Source organism: Armigeres subalbatus, chromosome 1 (assembly GCF_024139115.2).
Source record: "Armigeres subalbatus isolate Guangzhou_Male chromosome 1, GZ_Asu_2, whole genome shotgun sequence".
Lineage (NCBI taxonomy): Eukaryota > Metazoa > Arthropoda > Insecta > Diptera > Culicidae > Armigeres > Armigeres subalbatus.
Window position 1 is genome coordinate 811,161 of NC_085139.1, and position 14,954 is coordinate 826,114.

Genomic DNA, 14,954 nt, shown 5'->3' on the forward strand with positions numbered 1-14,954 from the left:
ATTTTCTTGTTGTTACTCGCCCGCTGATGATTCGGGGCAGAAGATTTAATACTGGTGCTGGATAATCAGCTGAGTGAGTGCAACAGTTTTCCAGTTATGTATGGAGATGTTTAAAGCCTTTCGACTTGGAAACTCTTTTTAGATGAAAGTGTAGTTTGTGATGTAAACTGGAGATATCTGTAGTCTTGAGTGCTCGTGAAGATAGGTTAAATTTTGCGAAGATACTTTTTTTGGTTTTAAGAATCTTTGTTCAAATGTTTTCATTATTACGTAACTTATTCTTGTGTAATGGTGCCACGAAAAGCTTGATATTCACCCCGAGTATAAATGGGTGTAAAAATGTTCAAAAGAATTTTTCATTTACCAATGAATTCTGATCATTGATTTGAAATGATAATTGATCGTTCGTGTTTGTGATAGTATATATGAGTAAAAATGGGATCAGTTTTTGTTTTTTGAAACGTATATCTCAAAGATTGTTTCAAAAGTGTCATTTCGAAATTAAAAATGTCCTTTCACAGTTGACCAGGAAAATGATAAATTTGATATGTCTTCTTCTTCTTCTTATTGGCATTACATCCCCACACTGGGACAGAGCCGCCTCGCAGCTTAGTGTTCATTAAGCACTTCCACAGTTATTAACTGCGAGGTTTCTAAGCCAGGTTACCATTTTTGCATTCGTATATCATGAGGCTAGCACGATGATACATTTATGCCCAGGGAAGTCGAGACAATTTCCAATCCGAAAATTGCCTAGACCGGCACCGGGAATCGAACCCAGCCACCCTCAGCATGGTCTTGCTTTGTAGCCGCGCGTCTTACCGCAAGGCTAAGGAGGGAGGGTGTTAAGGTTTTTGATATTTTTTTTGTGAAGCTCTAGAACAATGGGAATATACTTTAAGAGAAGTATGGATTTATTTTCTTTGAGCAGTTTAGTAACATTTTACAAACAATCTGAAGGTTTTCAAATACCATAAAAAAAACGTTACTTGTTACAAATGCGAGAAATGAAACTTGACAAAGAACGCTTTGAGTGAACAACTGTGGAAAAAAGTGGGATTTACGAATCGGCCTTGTTCCAGTCGCGAATTTAATGAAAAAAAAAACAAAGATGAATATTTGTGTACAAGTGATTATCAATAGGTGATCTATTGAGCTTTTTCAAACCATATAACATTGAAATTGTAGTACAAAAAACAAGCTCTAGAAAATAATTATGTGCTGTTTGTGTGGATTTCAAAAGCGTGTACAATAGAATGGTTAAACTATTTTCGCTTCCCTATTATTAAGATTGTTATGTAATATGATGAGGACAAAACGGTATGAGGTCGAAGTCCATATGAATTTAACTTTTATAAGCATTGAAAAATCTTTTTAGTGAAAAAATGATTCTGCATTTGGTGGCGTTGGCTTTCATTCCGTTCATGTGACACCAAGATTATATGTGCTCGATGTCGGCTTGATGGACATACCAGTCTGAAGCAGACCTAACAATACGCGACATTTTTAGGTCAACGTCATAAAGCAGCTCATACGAGTGTAGCTGATCAAAAACGTCGTTGATTAATATGCACGAAGGAATATCATTGGATGTGGCGTCATGAGCCCAAACGAAGGCTTTCCTGTGGGTGTTGTTCTACGATGTAATCCAGTTGACGATCCTCACAATCGATGATCAAAATGAAGAACTGGTTAACTGTCTGTAGACTTGATTTCAGTTTTGCTCTAGGAAATTACGAATAATTGCAGTGCGAAAAATTCACACAATATTGCACAGTAAGGGCAAAATTAAACGCAATATTGTCTGTATCTTCTGCAAATAAGGAACGACATTATCGCTATCCTCCCTTGTTACTCATTTTTTGCATCTCCCTGATTGTCGCACATAGTTTCATGTAATGGAATAATTTGCATAAAACAAACAATGTAGATGTTGGCGGCGCTTCTTAGCCGTGCGGTAAGATGCGCGGCTACATTGCAAGACCATGGAGAGGGTGGCTGGGTTCAATTCCCGGTGCCTGTCTTAGGCAATTTTCGGTTTGGAAATTGTTTCGAATTCCCTGGGCATAAATGTCTCAGCGTGTGTTGGCCTCATGATATACGAATGCGGAAATGGTACCTTGACCTAGAAACCTCGCAGTAAATAGCTGTGGAAGTGCTTAATGAACACTGCTGCGAGACGGCAATGTCCAAGTGGGGGATGTAATGCCAATGAAGAAGATGATGAAGAAGAAGATGTTTAAAAAAATCAGAACATATTTCAAAATTATACGTTCTAACTTTTTGCCACTTCTACTTCTTGGGGGATGATACATTTGATCTGATTTACATATTTTACCAAACTCGGCTGATCAACTCCAGCCCTGTGGTGGTACAGACCTCATTCGATTTTAGCAAAAAGCCAAAATCCAATTTGGCAAAGAAATTTTTTTTCTCTCAAATTGCTCATAAACTGCATAAACCTTATAATCCGCGTAGAAAACTGGTTAGACCAGCGTAATAAAAATCGTAAAAAAATCGCTTAAGAAAATATCAAGAAAAAATGCTCAGATTTAAAAATCCACTTAAAAAATTGGTTGGACCGACGTGAAGAAAATCATTAAACAAAACCTGGAAATTTTTACACCTTTAGATTTCAAAATTTGCGTAAAACAATCATCAAAGTGTGTCTAATGTTACAATAAGTAAAGAAATGTGAAGTATCATGAGAAAACAAAAACCATAAGATTTTTCAACATTTGATTTTGGCAACATAAGTGTTCCAAAAGTGTTGCCAAAATCGCTCTACTATAATCATTATGACCTAGCCATCAAAATACACTAGGTTATTTGTATGAATGTTGAAATTACTACGTAAAGAAGTCTACGAAGTCAATATTTGGAACGAAATGGCGTCATTTATGACTATCTCTCTTTTTCTTCCACAAAATACATTTTCATGATAATAATCGAAAAACTCGGATTTTCTACCTAGCGATAACATTACTTGAACGGATAATATTGTAGACTACCGTTTCATAAAAAAAGTTAGGTACTTTTGACTGACACATCAAATGATAATCTTCGCCTCAATAATATTATTCCCCCCATATGACGGTAATAAAAATCGCCAAATTTTCATAAAACCCGATAAATTTTATCCGCAAAAACAATTTTTCTGGAAAATTAATTGAAAAACCAGAACCTGTCTCGTACTCGACTCGACGAGACACTGAAGACGACCTTATTGTTGAGGTCGAAATACGTATCTGTCAAGGTAAAATTGAGTGGTGGAATTAAATGGGATTATACAAACTCGTCTTATGATAAGTAAAGATATTCCACTAAAAAGCTCAAAAACAAATTATATTTTAGTTTTCTTGTCCTTGAATACATTGATTCCATTTTAACTTGATGAAACTTTGGCGCATTCTCACCCTCATAGACGGCATTTTAAGAAATTTTGGAACATCCGTAATAAACACCAATAGATTTTCGTTATTTTTTGGTGAGGAACATCATTCATCATTCATTCTTTTGGAAGATGAATAAAATTCGTACATATTTGATGAAACCCTTTATCATTCTTATCCCTTTTTATCTCACACATTTTTAACGAGAATTATTGCCGAGCAATTACTACATTTTACATGGGTGATACCACGAAAAATCTAAGATATGAAATAAAAAGAGCGAACCAATCTTTAGTGGCGTTTAAAGTGAGCAAAAAGCAATTATCACTTTTCAGACAGTTTTTCCCTGAAAAGCGATTTCTCGCCAAAAGTTTTCGTGCTCCTGAGCATTACGAATCCTGCTAATCATTATTAAAGACATTCACCTCCAATAAATTATTGCACAGTTTATTTTAGGGGAACAATTTTTTTGAATACGCACACTAGTTTTGGAAGTCCAAGGAAAACTGGATTTCTTTTCCGTGGAAACTCAGAAGGGATTCCCGTGGAAATTCCGAAGGAATTCCCGTGGAAATTCCGAAGGATTTCCCGTGGAAATTCCGAAGGATTTCCCGTGGAAATTCCGAAGGATTTCCCGTGGAAATTCCGAAGGACTTCCCGTGGAAATTCCGAAGGATTTCCCGTGGAAATTCCGAAGGATTTCCCGTGGAAATTCCGAAGGATTTCCCGTGGAAATTCCGAAGGATTTCCCGTGGAAATTCTGAAGGATTTCCCGTGGAAATTCCGAAGGATTTCCCGTGGAAATTCCGAAGGATTTCCCGTGGAAATTCCGGAGGATTTCCCGTGGAAATTCCGAAGGATTTCCCGTGGAAATTCCGAAGGATTTCCCGTGGAAATTCCGAAGGATTTCCCGTGGAAATTCCGAAGGATTTTATTTTATGGGAACATTTTTTTTGAATACGCACACTAGTTTTGGAAGTCCAAGGAAAACTGGATTTCTTTTCCGTGGAAATTCCGAAGGATTTCCCGTGGAAATTCCGAAGGATTTCCCGTGGAAATTCCGAAGGATTTCCCGTGGAAATTCCGAAGGATTTCCCGTGGAAATTTCGAAGGATTTCCCGTGGAAATTCCGAAGGATTTCCCGTGGAAATTCCGAAGGATTTCCTGTGGAAATTCCCAAGGATTTCCCGTGGAAATTCCGAAGGATTTCCTGTGGAAATTCCCAAGGATTTCCGTGAAATTCCGAAGGATTTCCGTGGAAATTCCGAAGGATTTCCGTGGAAATTCGAAGGATTTCCGTGGAAATTCGAAGGATTTCCGTGGAAATTCCGAAGGATTTCCGTGGAAATTCGAAGGATTTCCGTGGAAATTCCGAAGGATTTCCGTGGAAATTCGAAGGATTTCCGTGGAAATTCCGAAGGATTTCCGTGGAAATTCGAAGGATTTCCGTGGAAATTCCGAAGGATTTCCGTGGAAATTCGAAGGATTTCCGTGGAAATTCCGAAGGATTTCCGTGGAAATTCCGAAGGATTTCCCGTGGAAATTCGAAGGATTTCCGTGGAAATTCCGAAGGATTTCCGTGGAAATTCGAAGGATTTCCGTGGAAATTCGAAGGATTTCCGTGGAAATTCGAAGGATTTCCCGTGGAAATTCGAAGGATTTCCGTGGAAATTCGAAGGATTTCCGTGGAAATTCGAAGGATTTCCGTGGAAATTCCGAAGGATTTCCGTGGAAATTCGAAGGATTTCCGTGGAAATTCCGAAGGATTTCCGTGGAAATTCCTAAGGATTTCCGTGGAAATTCTAGGATTTCCGTGGAAATTCCGAAGGATTTCCGTGGAAATTCCGAAGGATTTCCGTGGAAATTCGAAGGATTTCCGTGGAAATTCCGAAGGATTTCCGTGGAAATTCCGAAGGATTTCCGTGGAAATTCGAAGGATTTCCGTGGAAATTCCGAAGGATTTCCGTGGAAATTCGAAGGATTTCCGTGGAAATTCGAAGGATTTCCGTGGAAATTCCGAAGGATTTCCGTGGAAATTCGAAGGATTTCCCGTGGAAATTCGAAGGATTTCCGTGGAAATTCGAAGGATTTCCGTGGAAATTCGAAGGATTTCCGTGGAAATTCGAAGGATTTCCGTGGAAATTCCGAAGGATTTCCGTGGAAATTCCGAAGGATTTCGTGGAAATTCGAAGGATTTCCGTGGAAATTCCGAAGGATTTCCGTGGAAATTCGAAGGATTTCCGTGGAATTCCGAAGGATTTCCGTGGAAATTCGAAGGATTTCCGTGGAAATTCCGAATTATTTCCGTGGAAATTCCGAAGGATTTCCGTGGAAATTCCGAAGGATTTCCGTGGAAATTCCGAAGGATTTCCGTGGAAATTCGAAGGATTTCCGTGGAAATTCGAAGGATTTCCGTGGAAATTCGAAGGATTTCCGTGGAAATTCCGAAGGATTTCCGTGAAATTCCGAAGGATTTCCGTGGAAATTCCGAAGGATTTCCGTGGAAATTCGAAGGATTTCCGTGGAAATTCGAAGAATTTCCCGTGGAAATTCGAAGAATTTCCGTGGAAATTCCGAAGGATTTCGTGGAAATTCGAAGGATTTCCCGTGGAAATTCCGAAGGATTTCCGTGGAAATTCGAAGGATTTCCGTGGAAATTCGAAGGATTTCCGTGGAAATTCGAAGGATTTCCGTGGAAATTCGAAGGATTTCCGTGGAAATTCCGAAGGATTTCCGTGGAAATTCGAAGGATTTCCGTGGAAATTCCGAAGGATTTCCGTGGAAATTCCGAAGGATTTCTCGTGGAAATTCGAAGGATTTCCGTGGAAATTCCGAAGGATTGCCCGTGGAAATTCGAAGGACTTCCGTGGAAATTCGAAGGATTTCCGTGGAAATTCCAGGATTTCCGTGGAAATTCGAAGGATTTCCCGTGGAAATTCCGAAGGATTTCCGTGGAAATTCCGAAGGATTTCCGTGGAAATTCCGAAGGATTTCCGTGGAAATTCCGAAGGATTTCCGTGGAAATTCGAAGGATTTCCGTGGAAATTCCGAAGGATTTCCGTGGAAATTCGAAGGATTTCCGTGGAAATTCGAAGGATTTCCGTGGAAATTCCGAAGGATTTCCGTGGAAATTCGAAGGATTTCCGTGGAAATTCGAAGGATTTCCGTGGAAATTCGAAGGATTTCCGTGGAAATTCCGAAGGATTTCCCGTGGAAATTCCGAAGGATTTCCCGTGGAAATTTCCCGTGGAAATTCCGAAGGATTTCCCGTGGAAATTCCGAAGGATTTCCCGTGGAAATTCCGAAGGATTTCCCGTGGAAATTCCGAAGGATTTCCCGTGGAAATTCCGAAGGATTTCCCGTGGAAATTCCGAAGGATTTCCCGTGGAAATTTCGAATTTGGAATTTCCATTGAGAACAACAAAGGACTAGAAATGAGGGGGTCAAATACAAAGGGGTATAAGTGACAAAAAGTTAGTTTTGAGAAAATGAGTGCAAGGCTGTTTAATTCTTTTTTTATTCATAGAAATTGTATGAAAGTTCAAAAAATTACTAATTTTTATACTTTTTTATAAATATCGTACATATTATATCAACATATTCCCGCAAAGCACAAGAACCGAAGCATTTTTGTTGTAGTCAACTGAAATTCAACCAAAATGTCACTTACATCTCTTTGCTTATATCACCCTGAAATGTTTTTTCGCGCGATTTCCAAAAGATTTCTTGTAAAAACTACGAAGGATTTCCGTCAGTTCCTATTTCCAAAGGATTACGTTTTCGAATAATTTTTCGTCGAAATTCCTAATGATTTCCCGTAGGAGGATTTCCCGAGAAAATTCCGACCAATATTTCGTGGAAACTTCGAAGGATTTCCCGTGGAAATTAGGAAACATGTTGTGGCAAATTCCCGTGGAAATTAGGAAAAAAATTCCATGTAAATCCCAAAGAATTATCTGTGGAAATTCCGAAAAATTTCGTTTGAAAACTTCAAAGAATTTCCCGTGAAAACTGCGAAGGATTTCCAGGGTAAGTTCCGAAACATTTCTCATAGAAAATTGGAAGAAATTTATTTGGTGTTTCGGCACCAACATTTCAAAAGGGCGAAACTGCTTTTGAAATGGTGGGGCCGATTTTTTTAATTGTAAAGGATTCTTTTGAAAGTTCCAAAGAATTTCTCCTTTGACTTCCCAAATAGTTTCCGTAAAAACATTTTGAAAACTGCAAAAAAAAATTCAGAGGGAATTCCATTTTATTTTTTCAGAAGAATAATTAGGAAAAAAAAACTCAGAAATATCTCCTGGCAAAATTAAAAAAGGCCAATCCGCTGTTAGTCCAGAAAAAAACTAGGAATGAACGTAATAAAAAAAATCACACTTCGATACACGTTGCCACCATCTAAATTGGCGTTCGATGAGATTGAATTTATAATTTGAACTTGAAAGTTCCACTGAAATTTAAAAAAAAAATTCTTATTGCTTGTTTATGAAAGCGTTAAGAAAAACAAATAACATTTTTTTAGTGCAATTACACACTTTTACAAAGCTTACGTCCATATTTGGATAAACGCTTAAATTTCCAGAATTTATATCAGATATTCTGAGCGTATCACAAATAATGCGAAATTTTGGTGGGGTACACTTAAGGAAGTTGTTAAGAACCGCTGTTTTACATCATTCACATCATCCACAGTAAACTCGGAATTGTTCTCATGTTCGGGATTTGGCGCTTTACACACGATCCATTTCACTGTTCAATATACTGCCTATGATCGCATGTCAGTGCCATATTTGCTGGATTTCCTATTCATATGAGCCAAATATACGATTGTGGGTACAGCACTAATTCACTGATAACAATATTGAAACTTGAATATTCATTGAATTTTGAACTATAAACCAGAAACTTTCGGATAGTGCATGCCACGCTTAGTACAAAACATCTGCTCTTGAGAACCGGCCCGACAGCTCCATAATTATTTCTAAACGGCACCTACAATATGATATTTTAGGCACTAAAGAATGAGTATCTGGAAATACAAAACCATCTAAGAGACAACGCTAAGTTCAGATTCAACCTTTTCTCGTCAAACACGAAGTTAAACTGCCACTTTTGTTCGACGACATTTGTTTGGCAATTCTAACTCCACAGAAAGAAAAAAAGGCCAAAAAGCAAAATTCAAAACGGTCGTCTATGGTTTCCCAAAAGAGAAAGTTGCATCAGTTGCATATTGTTACGTGATGACCTTCGGATTCAATGGTCTCGGCAACGATCACGTAGGGCGAGTAACATCGACCCGACTTTCTATTTTGACTCCCACAGGCAGCCTGGCAGGATGTGGCCGAGTTTTGTCCTTCCTTTGTGAAGGATCTTCCCGAAGAAAAGAATCATAAAAACAGGCCAATCGAGACAGGTAAGATGCGCAATCGTGTGGCCGTCGGCAGTTTTTCGCAGAAGCACACTGGGTGAAGTCGATTTGTTGTCACCGAGAGAAAAAGTGGATTGCAATTTTGAGATCCTTGAAAATCTGTTTTTGTTTTTCACAAATACCGACTACCTTGAAACATACAACTCGGATTATTAATAACTATTTGCATGTTTTAGAGTATTTCAGAGATTTTGTTATTCGTGCCTTGTAGTAGTGCAAAATTATCATGTTTTCTCCAATTTTCCGCTTGGTGGCAGCACTTATCAATATCATTTCCAATTCAAGAAGCTCAATGATTTACCTTGTTTGCTAAGTATGTTGCTGCAACAATTAATCCTTTCTATTAAGTATATCCTTTTATTGGTATTCCTTATGGATGGTTCCTGAAACAGAAAATTGAGTAATATTAAAATGATGGAATTTAGACGTAATCAAACGTAATCATATTGTGAGCATCATCATAAATCAGTACAACGAGCTGCTTCCACATTTCGCATTTGGATGAAACACGCGCATGCGTTTGAACATTTTCCCCACCGTGACGTATGTCTACCAATCGGTTCACAACTAGAATAGATGCTATCCGAGCTACATCTAGCGATCGCTAGGGAAACTTAGTCTAACAGTACAAAAAGCACATCCAAATCATAGTTTGAACGGCGCTTTCGAACATTTTTCGTCTCATTTTCACCTCTGTTTCTCGCTTCTCTCGCCGCATTAGCTTTTATGCTCTTTTCCTACAACATTTCACGATGGCGTTACCGTCGCTTTTTACTCAGCTTCGAATCGGTATAGCGTTGAGAGTAACATCGTAGAATCCAGTTTATCCAAACATTCAGCCAACGCCAAACTGCTGCGTGCAAGTCGTTGAAGGGAATATGCAATAACCGTTAGCACATAAATTAACTCCGCTCCACAAAAAACAGCGTTGACTTCAATGGGCTGTATGCAACAAGTTGTCGAATTTTAATCACTTAATTTTCGGGGGCTTCCTCTATTACTCTAATCGCGAGGTGTGTGTAGAACCGGAATCTTTATGACCGGCGGTAACGGCGCGTTTTATGTTTGTAATGCACGATAAAGAAGACACTTCGAAATGGCATCATGGCAGAGTAAAACATGGTCGTAAAATGCCATAAGTGGCTTGTAAAGGGTTTACTTTTATTGTATTTAAATTGCTCGTTTCATAACAGTGTGAAAGATTGGTGGGCAACTCTGGCGTGGATAAGTTCGCTTCCGTCGCTTGTTGTGAGTGCGAGAAGCATAATGACGATTCAGTTTGACCAATTAAGTTTTATATCAATGTGGGTCTCGAATAATAGTATTATTTGATATAATTGGTTGTAAATTTCTAGATCCAAGCGGTGATTGCTGCTTGCGGTTCCATTTATGATGTTCAAAATCAGCATGATCGTAAAATAGTAATTTCACATTCATGGGGTTCGTCGCTTGAGCGCATTCCTTAATATCGGTTGAAGTCACCAGCGCATGTTATGTGAATATGACATATAGATTTTAGTTGTTGAACATCAATCAAGAACATCAAGATCCACACAGGGGACAGTGAACCCGATCAAAGCATGAGAACAACATAATAACTTATTCTGTGGTTTATTCTGGGTGTAATTTTCTTTTACATATAAAATTGAATATTTTTTTTTTTTAGCAAAATCCACCGCTTAAAATTTTTGTATTTTCATCACTTTGATCTAAGGGTTATATATTTACTTAAATCACAGTTGGATAATTTCAGGGAGCATCACTGAAGGCAATACTATACCAGTGCGATCAATTCGCTACATTTATTTCGGTATCCTAAAGATGCGAAATCCGCGCGGCTCTCAGCAAAGCTTCCAAGTAGATATCAAACAAGAATAATACCGCACCGACAAAAGCTTTGGATGTCACCGTCGTTGCTTTTCCCATAACCTTACTTCGGCAGCGATAATCATTATCACCTTTTAGGAAATCTCCGCAGAGCTCCACTTCAAAAGGCATTGTTCTCTCCACTTTGGAGCTCGTTAATAGTGGAAATAATTCATTTCGTTTTGATTTAGCATCACAGCGCTGCGCTGGTTCCGCGCTGTCTCGTGTGGGTCGCTGAGCAAACCCACTAAAAGTGCAGTTGGATTCGGTAATCTTTGTTCGACAACAAAACAATCAGCGCCGTCGCAATTCTTCGCCTATTCATGAGAGGGAGGAATGAAATCAGCAATCGAACAGTTCAACGGTTGATCCTTATCGTGATCGCTGGGAAAGACAGTAGGAGTTGAAATAACAATAATAATCGATAAACAAATCAGCGCGGGCTATTGAACCGCCAATTTGATCATTATTTTTCATTAATATCCACTCAGCTGGCGAATGATGCGACCGTTGTCGATTGTTTCCATAGCCATCGCATTCTCCAGTTTTGCCTACATTCTCTCTAATCGGCCCCTGTTCGGTAAGTTCACATGGTGGAAAATCCTTGCAGGTGAGAACCGCGTGGTCGGAAATTTGCTGGAGTCTTCCGATCCAGTTTCGAATCCGCTCCAAGCAGTTGAGCAAGCGAATCGAACCGAACTGGTTAGGGAAAAGAAATTCGATTGTTTTCTAGAAGGTGTTCGAGCGGCGTTTCTTCCGACTTCTTTTTTCGCGAATTGGGATTGCTTTTGTGTTGTCGTTTGCGAAGTATACATATGTCATTTTTTGTTTCAACCATTTGAATTCCACTCAGCCAACGTTGAATGAACCGTTTGCGCACAAGTCAACGCCTTTAGCGATTCCTTTCTGGGTGTATGTCGGATACCAAATTTTGCTCGTCCAGCGTATTGAAATGTGAATTAAATTAACTCAAATGTTCAAATATAGACTGCGGCTGAACGCGTCGTTCCATTTGCGCAGATCTCTATTCTGCTTGCATGTGGCACTTTTTCAATTCTGGCGTAGGAAAGGAACCATCAGGGGAGCTGAAACTGTTAAAGAATTTTGCCATGCCACCGGTACAATGTTGTAATCTGTGTCAGTATTCGCACAATAAAGCGATTGGAATAGCGAACAGCGAACTGTTCTTATCTGAAATGGATGCCAGCATGAAGGTTTTGTTTGTCTGTTAAAATCTATTTGAATACCATGCTTCTCCATAAAAATAGTCTGGAGCATAGCTTTCCAAAGTTGGGGGTCGCGACCCCCTTCCATAAGATTTACACAGGCTGAGGGGTCGCGACCCACCACTTTGGGAAACTATGGTCTGGAGAGATGTATTTTTTTTTAAATCTTTATTTAAGTGATTTTTAGAGATGTATAAAAATTAATTTCATCCTGATTTTGGGTGTTCTTCAGTGCTATTTCTTTTCGTATGGCCTAACACCAGGTAAGGGAAACTGGGATAATATGTACCTTCGGAACAAAACGACCCTTTGGGAGTTTGGAGAATATTTTTAGTAGTTTTTCCAGAGTTTTTGTTTTACAGCGCATGTAGTTCGAAACTCAAACTACCTATCCATCAGTAAACATTTTTTCAAATAAATCTCAAACGCCGCTAAAACATCAAAAGGTCGTTGTGCCTTGAGGGTGCATGTTATCCCACTTTTAACCTACATGCGAAATATGTTGATCTTTGAATAGGCGTTCCTATCGATATTTTGCGAATTTTTCAAATGTTAAATATTAGATAACTCTAATCTTCGATTGGTTTACTTGACGAGTTTTTTGGTCAACTAAGTTAATAATAATGATAATCGTTGCCCCTGATATGATAACAACAGATTCAAAAGAAAATAGAGTCAATAAATACTTAACTCGCAATCAAAATCATCAGCCACAAAAAGCAGCATCCACTTATATGTATGTACATTATTTCATACTTGTGTCATTTCAGCCCCCCTTCCCTTACAAGAGAGTCTATGTTATGCGCAGTCGTATCTATTATAAGGATCTTTTTAGTACAATTTTTAACTTTCAAAGCAGCTATAAAAAGTTTATCCTGGATAAACTTTGAATGTTATGAAGGATAGGGCTCGAATCGCTCGTTACTGATGTTGAGTGAAAAATAATAATGAAAAACCAATAGAAAGAAAAACAATTTCACAACATCTGCATCAAACAATACAACGCTGTAGACTGTTAGTAGCATCAGTACAAAAATTTGGTAGAAGATTATTGATACAGTGCAAAACATACTTATCTTACTCGCTTATTTGAAAAATCGATATAGGTACAATTAAATGGTTTAAAGGTAGAGTAAATTATTTTGATAATACCTAGTTGGTGTTGAAAGAAAAATGCATAAACACTTCATGATTTCAATCCTATACTCAACCATCATTAATATCTGGTTGTGCAAATTCTGTAAACTTCTCATCTACTGACTACAAGCGGAACAACGCCGAAGCAGTTGACTGTTAATTAATTCATATCGTTTGAGTTCCGACTACTGGCCGCAACTGCGACCACTCGTGCATTTAATCACAGCCGACATAAATTTTATAATTGCACTTGATTCTTATCTCGATTCTCGGTTGTGGCAAATTGCTATTACCGAGCCACAGTTGACGTGCGCACGCATGGCATTTCACACTAGCTTTATCCCATAGTTGGAAGCTTTTATGAAGGATGCCATAAAAAGCACAGGACCTTTCCTGTACTAAAAATGTCCTGCTGATGTAGAAGCTTTTGCATCACTTATACTATTACCATGTAAGGACTTAAATAATATGAGAGCGGTATTTTTTTCTAATTTGAATTTTGGGCAATCGTTGTCACTTGGAGCATTGTGGGATTTGAAAATAAATAATTTTCAAGAAAATAATTTCCAGAGATCTTTTTTTTTTTAAATTACTCAATTGCACGCAATTGAATTTAACCAAGCAAACTGTATTGATGAAAGTAACTCATTCAAACGAGAGCACACTGTGAGTTGTCGCACATCTTTGGTAAAGGGCTGCACAATTTCCGGATAGACTCAATTCCTGCCGAACCCGTGTTTCGCAGCTCTAATACCCAGCGAGAAAGATCAGCGCACTGAAAATCTCATCAACGCTTTGGTCCAATTCCGAGCTGGGTGCAATCACCGAGCTTCGAGTGTGAGCGGACAGGAGAGATGAAGCGTGCCAGCACGTGTGAGCGAGACCGGCAGACAAGAGACAATGCGTCCAGAACAATTTTCACATATTAAATCATGTTTTAAATTATTGCGCAGACTACTGCTGCTGCCCCGGTTGGGTGGCTGCTATAGGGTAGGACATGTTGCCGTTTGTTGACGTGATTCATGCTTGTGTGTGGTGGTGCTGATGAGCAGATTGAAAGCAAAGGGAGCTTTACCAGCGGCGATTGCTCGGGTGAGTGTGGTTGTGGCCGTAAATTTGAGGATTCCATGATGCTCATAAATCGAAACTAGCACTAAAACATTCAAAAAACTAGGAGACGCCACGTTTGTAGTGAAAAGGAACCAAAAAAAAAGTGTTCCATTTGCCACACGGAGGAACAACGAAAATGAGTGTGTGCGAGCGAAGCTTGGGCAGATAGGAAATAAGGGAATAATCATATAATTTATGGGATAAAAATAAATCATTCACTACCACCAGTGTGCACTCGGTGGCGGCCATAATTTTCATTCTTGCTCCATTTTTGTTGTTGGAATATATGAATTCCAGCCTTTTTTTATGACAGTAAAATCTGGCAAAGTAGGTTTAAGCGCCATGCCGACGGCTTTTTATGCTCCGCGATTTGATTAGGTTTCTTAAAAAACTCCGAAATAAGCATTATTGCTTAAATTTGAGAAGATTATTTGTTCTAATTACAGAGTAATTAAATCCTTTCTTTATTTTAATATTCAAATGGGTTTAACTAAGTATTTCAACAACATATCTTAGGAAAAAGTGAGAAGTGAAATTTATTAAACCTCTTGAAAATTTTACATTTGTTGTCTCTTTATCAGTTCTTACACTAGAAATATAAAACTGACAATTTTTGAATAAAATATTGACATATACAATTCCGCAAGGTTGCAATATAGAAAATGTAAGCTTTTTATACAGATACTGTATTAAAATAAAATTGAATTGAGAAATTTTAGTACAGTGATTGTTTTGAAATCTTCGGAATTTGTGTATGCTAAAATGTTATACAGATTTTTCAATGTTCTTATAAAT

General features: G+C 38.4%; 1 protein-coding gene across 5 annotated transcripts in view; it reads right to left on the reverse strand.

Moving 5' to 3' along the window:
* Positions 1 to 14,954, reverse strand: part of LOC134219459 (homeotic protein antennapedia) — a 223,547-nt gene that overhangs the window by 156,741 nt on the left and 51,852 nt on the right. For all 5 annotated transcript variants that reach the window (XM_062698217.1, XM_062698211.1, XM_062698234.1 and 2 more), the window contains exon 2: positions 9,122 to 9,203. The gene's annotated coding sequence lies outside the window, so the exon portion shown is untranslated. The remainder of the gene's footprint in view (positions 1 to 9,121; positions 9,204 to 14,954) is intronic.